Consider the following 10,869-nt stretch of genomic DNA (forward strand, 5'->3'; position numbering starts at 1 on the left):
TTTGGAATGAAATTTATGTTCCAATTTCCATTCCAAAAAATCGGAATTTCAACATCTCATTCTGATTCGGAATTTTTCGGATTTCTCGGAATTTTTGGAATTTTTCGGAATATAACATTTTCGGAACTTTCGGATAAACATTTGAAATTTTCGAATCAAAAATCAGAATTTTCACTTTTTCATAATATTTTTTAGAACATGTTCGGATTTTTTTTCATAATAGTTAGGTCTCCCAAAGCGCATCAACGAAACTCTCTGCCAACAAAATTCTACATTTTGTCGGTTCAACTCACTTGTTAGAAAAAAGCTTTCGTTGGCCACCTCAATCTGCTATTAGCTATTGTATCTTTTCATCAGCATCAAATTTTTAGGCGCGAACTAATCTCATTAATGTATGGTATATATTATGTATGTTATAAGATAAATAAATTATGTATGGTATATATTATGTATGTTATAAGCGAAATAAATTATGTACGGTATATATTATGTATGATATATATTGTGTATGTTTAATGGTATATATTATATATTATAACACACATAATATATAAGAGAAATAAATGTCACTATAAATGTATAATAGGCTTAATAGCACATATCTTAGAGGTGGGGGATTAATCTTTGGACCTCATCCAACATTGTTAGAATAAATGTCACTAGAAGATATATGTTACTCACATATATATATATTATGTTTGAAATTTTGAATATAATAAGCTTAAATATTTAGTAATTAGTAATTACAATTTGTGAGATATTCGAGTTGGAACAACTGTAGAATTGCCTCATATCTTCAATTCCTCTCCCTAATAAAAAAAAAATAGTAATTACATGTACAGAAAAATGTGGGTGTTTGTGTTACCAACTTACCATTTATATTATTATGATACACATATATTTATAATGTACATATGTTTATATTAATAATATTAGTCATCTTTTTAAAAATATATGTTATATGTATCATACTAAATAAATGATAAAATATATAATATTAATATAAATATGAAATAAATTGGCATAATTTCGGAAATATCAGATCAGAATGCCTTTGAAACATTTCAGGATTTTTTGGATCGGAATCGGAATTTACATAAACATTCCAATTCCAATCCAATTTTTTTCGAAATTTTCAGATTTTGGCATTTTCGAATTCGACATTTTCAAATTTGAAATAAAATTGAAAATTTTCATATAGAAATCGGTTGGATTTGAATTTTTCAATCCAAATCACACCCCTAACAAGAACACAAGCAGTACAACAACATCAAACAAGAAAAAAGTCATAAAGCAACAGAGTCAAGGACAACGCAACAGCCAAAAACATTATCAATTAGCAGTCCACTACCATTATTAATGGCATCATTCTTGTCTAGTTCTATTGTAAACTTATATTACATAAAGCATTCCTGGCCAAAAAAAAAAGAATGCTAGCAATTGCCACCGTGGAATCGATTATGATGTGATGAGTTTATAGCTAGGGGTTAAATGATTTATGGCTTGGATATATTTTTTTTAATTTAAATTTTGTAAAATTTATATTGAAAGTTAAAATAGTATTTGTAAAAATTGATGTGGCAAGAAATAATAAATTTAATTAAACAACATTAATTATTTTAATTAACATGTCCTTAGGGCACTCTAGCATTGTCCAATTAAATAAATGTAACTTGTTTTATACATCAAATAGATTTGACTGTTTAACTTGTTTTTATTTATTTGATGGTGTCAAACATGGGGTCCTAAAGTCTTCCTCCTGTGTGCCAACGCCAAGTGTGCGGAGCATAGGCATCAACATTTATATTTTGTCCTCTAAGATTTATGTTCTTGTCTTTATATGATGCTTTTTAGCCACTGCATGTGTATGCTTTCAATTTTCAAAACTATTTGTGACTTGTGATCCAGCTTTGAATTGCTGGTAGCTACAACGTACTGGGGTAGGTTCGCTTACTTGCCACTTATCAATATCGAATTTTCACTGCTAATGTATGAAACTTTGAGGTAGGTAAAGAAATATCTTCCAAAGTGATCATTCACCAATCACCATAATTAATCTAAGAAATTAAGGGCCCGTTTGGCACTGTTTTTTAGAAGCATTTTTATTTAGTAGCGCTTTTATCAGAAGCGCTTATGTTAAGAAGCACATATAAATTTTTATAAAACTTCTAAATTATTTATGCAAAAGCACTTGAAAGTGCTTCTTGAGAAAGCACATGTCAGGTGCTTCTCAAAAAACCTCTTAGAAGTACTTTTATAACTCAAAAGCACTTCTAATTATTTTTGCCAAACGCTATCAAAAGTGCTTTTACTAATTTGAAAGCGCTTTTGACAATTTTAAAAGCAGTGCCAAACCGAGCCTTAAGAATGCAAAGTGCTTCCTAATCAATCAATCGATCAATAAATAAATAAATAATGGGCCACTTCTCTTATTCGATCAGCTTGCTTTCTGTAGATGGAGTGGAAATTTATTGCATGCACTCAAATCGTGACGAGAGATACCCACTTGAAAGCTTAGTTTAGGTACGTTTCCACAATATGAACAAGAAGCCCAAAATGAAATTAATGCATTACCCTACAATAATTGTGATTTTGTGAATCCTGATAGACTATTTGAATTGGGAATCTTTGTCAAAACTTTTGAATAATTAACCAACTGGCCTTGGAGAGAGTTGATCCAATTTTACATTGATGGGTAGGTTAACTGAGACCGTGCAGTACGTACTGTCCCACGGTTCACTTCAATTTTGAATGTGTGATATTTCAGTATAAAATGTTAGTTTTAATTAATTGATTTTGAATTGAATACATACTCTCATTTATACATGATATTAAAATATAGATAATTAAGGTCATGATTAATTACACGTACATGCTCAAACTTAATATAAAATTTTCAGGTGTATAATGTCTAGCTCCAACTTCTGTTGATATTGAAGCAACAGAAACAGAGATTCTCAGTCATAAAATTGAAGTATATTCCCACTCACGTCATCTTATACCATTGTGCATGATTTTTTCCCTCGGGGAGTATTCAGTATTAAGTATTCAATTGAATAAAGAATTGTTTGTAAATCATTTGCCGCAATTCATGTTCACATATTATTATATAAACACATAAAAAGTGCTTTCACGTAACTGAAGAAGCCACCAAGGACACACGTGCGAGCAAAATAATACAAAGCAACAACATATACATACAAGCTGATATAGATCGAGTTGATCATCTGCGAGATGTTACAGTACTCCAACCATTTTTGGAAGGTACGTTCCAATTCACAATATTATATTAATTTATTCGGTCTAGTCTCATTTTATGCCTTGCAAATTAACAAGAAAAATGGAGCATGTATATTAAAGGTGAGACATTATTGAGTAGAAGTGTAGAACTACATGATCACGTGTATGTTGCGACCAACTAATTACACTACAACGTCGTGTATATTAATATCATATTAAAAATTATTAAACTCCAAAATTTAAACCGTTTGCAAATGGGCACTATCTAATCAACCTGTTTCGTTTTTATATATATAATTCAATAGATCTTAGTCTCACAAATTTTATACTTCAAAATCATGGAATTTTTTTTCCCCTTGAGAACCTCCAAATACAAAAAAAAAAAAAAAAAAAAGATTATTATTGGCTTCCTAACCTTTTCAAATTTCTTACATATGTCTCTCTATTTAATGTTCACTATTCCTCAAAACAAAGAGGCCGGTTAGGATATTAATCTTTACAATCGTTTAAGGTATCTATATTTCTCAACTGATTCAATTCAATTTGGGACGATAGAAAATCAACTGTTAGAGTTATTCTAAGTGAACAAGAAAGTTGCATCTGTCTATGGAGGCGCATAGGAAACTCAGTGCCTTATGCATTAGAAAATTATAATATACTTAAAAAAATAATAGGCATACTTATTTAATAATATTGTTCTTAGAAAAATTAATGCTAATAAAAATTTGTAGTCAAAAATTTCAAAAACAAGTAAAAAAACATATTATTTTTACCAAACAAATAAGTGAAATGCACTTTCAGCATCATGTCCATTTTAGTAATTATACACAGTCACAACATTTTTATATTAACATTTACCAAACACTTTGATACTGTTTTTTGCACTCACAACACTTTTGAAAACATAGTTTACCAAACACTCAACTGTTTTACTTTACAGCTGACTTTACTTCACAGATGTTTTACTTTACAGCTGTTTTGTCTCATAGCAATACCAAACTGGCCCTCAATTCAATTTGGGACGATAGAAAATCAACTGTTAGAGTTATTCTAAGTGAACAAGAAAGTTGCATCTGTCTATGGAGGCGCATAGGAAACTCAGTGCCTTATGCATTAGAGGAGGTAAGGAATTCTCAGTTTCATAATTAAGAAGACTTTGCATAATAAAGAGAAGGAAAATGAAGAGATTTTAGGAGAAGGGAGAGAGAGAGAGAGAGAGAGAGAGAGAGAGAGAGAGAGAGAGAGAGAGAGAGAGAGAGAGAGAGAGAGAGAGAGAGTCCAACACAACATTTGAATATTACACACGTTTCTTATTTTTAATTTTTTTAATTTGAAATTTTAGCTCTAAATGAGTGTGAAGTGAGAACCATAGGATCTTAGTTAGATTAGGACTTAAGAGATTAAAGACGTTATGAACTGGATTCCACAAATAATATATATCAAACTAATATATTATGCTCATCCAATCACCATGAAAATCCTAATATATTCAAAAATTAACAAGAAAATGATATTCACCTAACCCACATTATTAGGCGGATTTTAAAGAGTTGAATTGAAGTGGTTTTATGATGGAAACTATAACTCTTTCGTATATTACGTGAACTAATTTAATTTGCATGTCCTTTGGATCTCAACCCTCTCCTTGTCATCCAAATGGGTACATCCGTACATACTATGCTGCATGTAATGAAATATTCAACATAATTATTAAGAGATAGTACTAATACTTTCCCCCAACTGGCCGGGAAATAGTTAATCTGGGTTTGAATTATCAAATTATAAAATCGGTTTCCTTGATGCCCAAGATTTTCGTAATTAATTAATTATCCTAATAATTAATAGTGCTGGTCCTCCCAAGAGAGAAGATCTGTCACGCCAGAAGTTTTAAATTTTTAGGTATACTTATTGACCCCATCAACAATTATTGTACGATATGACGTTTTGTATTCTTTAACAACTGCTTGAAACTAGTGGCAAAAAAGAAAAAACAACTGCTTGAAACTAGTGGGCAAAAAAAAAACAACTGCTTGAATCTAGGGAGCTTGAAACTAGTGGGCAAAAAAGAAAAAACAACTGCTTGAAACTAGTGGGCAAAACAAAAACAACTGCTTGAATCTAGGGAGCAGTCAAAGCCTGCTAGTTCTGAATTCTGATAACCTTGCTAGCTTTGCACTACTTTTCCAATTTTCTCAATCTAACATATATTGGCGAGAGCAAATTTGGTCACCACCTTAATTTAATTTGGTGGAGAGCATCACCACTTTATTAGGAGTTTGTCATCTGTCTCATGTGTTAACCAGAGTTAATTAGGATTAACTGTGTAATAAAATAATAATTTTAATCTTATTTTACTTTTAGATAAAAAGAAATAAATAAAATTGAAAAAACCATCAGCTTCCTCAATCGTTCTGCAGCAACTCCACCTCCTCCCTCTCCCAACATTCCGGTGGCATTCCCCGCTCAACACCGACGACCCCCAGCCCGATTTGAGTGTGAGGCTTTATGCTTTCTCAATCAGATCACTTTTGCTTCCATGGATTGAAAACGATCAAATCACTAGCAATTTGGTTTGTCCTCTCATTTTTTTTTGTTCTTTTTCTCCCTCATTTTCTTTGTCTCTGTCAATGTGTTAGGACATTAAAGAAATGACGGAGAATAATAAACATTAGAGAATAAGAGAGGGATGATCAGTTGACATTGGGCAGAGGGGTCGCCGGCTTTAAGAGGAGAGGTTGCCGGAAAGATGGGACGGCCGGGGAGGGTAGCTGCAGTCAGCCATGGGACTGATGGGTTTTTTCTTCTTTTTTAAATTCTTAAATCAATGTAACGTTTTTGGGAAAAAGACAATAATTATTTATTTATTAATATTTTTCTATCTCTATCACCTTAATCATCCGAATACATTTATTATCAAGGGTTTATAGTTAAGTTATATAACAGATGACATATGTAAAGAAGGGTGGTGATGCTCACCACAAATTAAGGTGGTAAGCAAATTTGCTCTCATATATTGGCTGTAATATATGGGAGATAATCTTTCAAATATTGGTTTATTATTGTAATTAATTAAAAGCAGTGCTTAGGTACTCAAAAATGAGTACAAACTTGTCCTCACAACTAATCACATGAACCCATAATGGGGTTCACCATAAGAGAGAAGGTGGTAGATAGACCCCATTACGTGCTTATGTGTTGTCTGTAATGACAAACTTGATACTCATTTCTAAATACCCAAACATTTTTCATTAATTAATGCATACATGTACTGCAGCCTATAAATTTTGTCTAACTATATATATAGCATTACTCAAAGTTATTCTTATCAGATATTACTAGAGATTTTAAATTTAATTATATTCCAAATATTGTGGCAGTGTATGCGTTAATGTTTTTTTTTTTTTTTTTGTAAATAAATGAGCCAAAGTAGACTTTGATATGAATTTATGAGACACTACCACGTGAATTGGTGATTCAAATTCGAAATATAAATTTGAGATCTTTAATAACACTCTTACAAAAGATGTTGAATTTCAACTGGTTATTAATTTAGAGTGCTTATATTTCCACATGTCAAATTTGTTCACCCACTTTATTTTTACACCCACCATTAAATTTGAAAAAAATATAAAAATATTATTCTCACCTCCCATTATTCCTAAAATACCCTTTGATATATCAACTCAATTACCCACCTACTAAACACTCTTCCCACCCTCTAATTATCATTCCACGCAGCCATCTTTTTCCAAATAGAAGAAAATTAATCTTATACCCATATAATTCATTCCTAAATGTCAAATTAAATCCATAAGATTAGTATTCAATTTCTAAATTAAAAGAAACATTAAATAGAATGAATTCTTGATCTAAAACTATAAATAAATAAAAATGGTTTAGGGGAAAATTTTGTTTACATTTATATAGATATATGGTCAACAAAATAGTATCATCGAATTTAAGTTTTGGTGACAGAGTAAAATTAGAGTTTATGAAAAAGGATGGGTAAGTGAGATGATAGTTAAGGGGGTGGAAGAGTGTTTAGGTGGGTGTTTGAGTTGATATATCAAGGTATTATAAGAATAATTGGAGGTAGGAAGAGTTTTTTAATATATTTTTTTCCAAATTTAATAGTGGGTATAAAAATAAGGTAAGTGGAGAAATATGATACAAAGGTGGAAATATAAGCACTCTTAAGGGAGAGATTTTTCAGTGTAAACGATACACCGCCACGTGATGTGACCAGTATATGTGTCATTATATGAGTAAATATTATTAATATTATACCTTAGGAGAGATAAACATGCCGTCTAACAATACCCTTACACGTTGGATTGGTTACACAGAAAAAATTCTCCTCTTGGGGGGTCTCCCCAACTTGAATTTTAATGGATTTTAAAAGTCCAATGTAATCTAGGTGTCCTCAATTAGGATTTTAATGGATTTCAATGAAATCAAAGTGTCTCCAACTCAAATTTTAATGGATTCCAATAAAGTTTAGGTATCTTAAAAAACTCATAAATTTCATTAAGTGATAAATTTTAATGAATTTAGATGAATTTTTTACACATAACAAATTCTATGAGAATTCCCTTAAATTTTAATAGATTCTATAAATTTTAAAATTTATTAAAATATGAATTGAGAACACCCCTTTAATTTAATTATGCTCTTCCTATCTTTCATGCATATATGCATCCCACATTCATTTTCACAATAAAATAAATAAACTACCAAATACCCGCATTCATCTTTAAAAAATATATATAATTAAACCCAGATTTATTTTCAAAATTTTTAAGGACTTCCAAATATTATAATTGCTAAGAACATGACAACCACTTACAATTTTCATCACCATAAATTGACCTCTCACTGAATTGTGAATACAGAATACCCACCTCCTGTGACAATAATTATTATTTAAGATGACCACTTTAAACTTAAAATTGACCTCTCACTATATATATATTATATACATAGCCCGTCTAACCTTGCAGCTAGTCAATGAGTGGAGTCCTGATAAGTGATAACCAAAAAAGCCCTTCAAATTCCAACCAAAAAGCTTCCAGAAACAGAGGCGATAAAGTCCTGCGGGCTGCTGAGTCGCAGACATCGCTTTTATATTCACCAATATTCACAACAGCATAAATAATACTGTTGAAAGTAACGTGGAGCAATGTCTTACATTAGAAAATTGGGACTTAACATATGTGTTTATAAGTTTTAGGCCTCTCCACCCATTGTCAATTGGTTTTGGGTTGGATGCTCTGATTCTATCATGGTATCATAGCTTGGTTATTCACGTGTAAGGCCCAACGGCCACACGTATTCTCACGTCACCCAATATAATTTGTTCACGTGTAAAATTCAAAATCTCACCACACATGCGGGGGCATGTTGAGAGTAATGTGGAACAATATTCTATATTGAAAAACTAGAGTTTAGCATATATACTTATAAGTCTTAAACCTCTTCACTCATTGTCAATTAATTTTAAATTAGATGCTCTAATTCTATCAAATACCACGTTTTTAAATGCCGTACTATACAACCCACCTATGCACGATAATTTAACCAAACTAAAACGCTAATTGGCAAATATCTGAATTTTTGGGATGTCTTTGTATAAAATTTTAACTACAACGAGTGTTTGCAACATTTTTTTTCTTCATAATAATTAATTACCTGATCAAAACATTTGAGATAAATATTATATAACAAATTACACTCTAGAATCTCTTGCTTCCGTGACCGATTGATGCGATGGATCATTGGACATGCATGAATCTCCACGCGAAACATCATGTACGTAAGAAACGACGAATAATTTACAGTCTTGCAGAGCCATAAGAGCGCACATCAAAGTGGGGGGACGAAAATAATTATTTTTGGCACTGTATATAACACATGCTTCAAGGCGGCTAGGATCGGCTACCGGAAGCTAGTGCGTTATAAAGTAAACAAATAATGCCAATCTTCAAAATAATGATTGAATTTTTGTACACATTAGTTATTTTCTGACCAATCAATTTCATTACTACCTAACCTTCTGGCAAGGTAAAACCCATATTGATATTGTTTTGGAAGGACAGATATGACAAAAGACAAATTAGTTGAATAGTATCTTGTCCAACCTCGCATACAGTTCAATTCCTTCCCCTTGGCAAATAAAACATAAATTAATATGTAGTAATTTGTTTTATTAAAGAGAGATTCTTCATGATGTCACGTGAAAAGAAAACTTAAACACTCACATATCACTTTAGTTTCCAAAGATCACATGAAAGAAATTAACTAAACATGCGCAGCTTGAGCAGCAGTTAAAGTAACTGTTCGAAGTTTGTCTTTGTCCCAAGGCTGTCTTCTATTGTTTGTCTTATGATTCATCTTTCAAACGTTTTTCGAAGCAAGAGAACCTTAATTATTTGAGAAAAGAATAAGAAGAAATTTTCGAAGGTGACAACTATAGTTGTAGTCAATAAGTAGGACTAGAATGTTAGAATGTTCTATTGGAAATCCTCTCCTATTGGTGCGTGAATCTTAACGCACAATTTATTAGATAAATTTTTGTTTGAATGTATGTTTATCGTTTCTTTGTAAATACCGGATTTTATAAATACCGGATTATTGTATCTTTTACAAATCTTAAGAAAAAAATACTTGGCTCTTTATTATATATAATGAGCCATTCATTCTTTTTCTTTGTAAGTTGATACATGTTAAATTGTGATTGGTCAATAAGAAGGAATGCGTACTTATTAGTAATGAGCCAAATATTGTTCATCCCAAAATTATGGCAAGCATGAATAATAAAGATTGAAACTATTTGAACCATTTTAACTAATCATTTCATAGACCATCTATATATAGAGATGAGTACTATATGTATTAGAGAGATGTTTATAAGATGGTCAGATGAGATGAGGTGGTCCTAACAACATAATTCATAAAGGTTCCAAGGCTGTCAAAATCTAAAAGAGTTCAATTTCATTAGAACTATGTTTTTTTTCCTCTTGTCTATAGCTAGAATTAGGGGTGGGCATTTACTACCGAAATACCGAAATACCGAAACCGAACCCGTACCATACCGTACCGTGTCAATGTTATACCGAAAAATAATACCGATTATATACCGTACCGATACCGTACCGTACCGAGTCTAAATCGGTATGGTATAGGTATGAAACTTTCAATACCGTACCGTACCGATATATTTTTAATTTAATTATTTAATATATATTTCATTATTATGCTTTCTATACTTGGGTCTGAGTTGCTCTTGTGTTTTACAGTTTTACTCTTCCTTTTGTCATTGTTGTAGTTTCTTTGGCATTTATATATATATGTATATAGAATAGTGTGTGATTTATGATCAGTTGCTTTCTTTTCTAATTCTGTGTTTACACTGGTTGATGATGAATTGGGTTAGAATTATATATGTGCTTAATTAGTCGTTTGATGGTTAATTAAGGATCAATACCATCGGTCATAGTTCACAACAGAAATGAAAGGAACGTACAAGTTGGGTTTTGTTTTATCTTTTGGTTGGGAAAAAATATTTCTTTTTGGTTGTTAAATATTGTTTTTTGACCCAAAAAAAAAAAGTTTAAAATGTTGGTATATACC

The sequence above is a fragment of the Dryas octopetala genome, chromosome 7, assembly GCF_963921425.1.
Source record: "Dryas octopetala chromosome 7, drDryOcto1.1, whole genome shotgun sequence".
Taxonomy (NCBI): Eukaryota; Viridiplantae; Streptophyta; class Magnoliopsida; order Rosales; family Rosaceae; genus Dryas; species Dryas octopetala.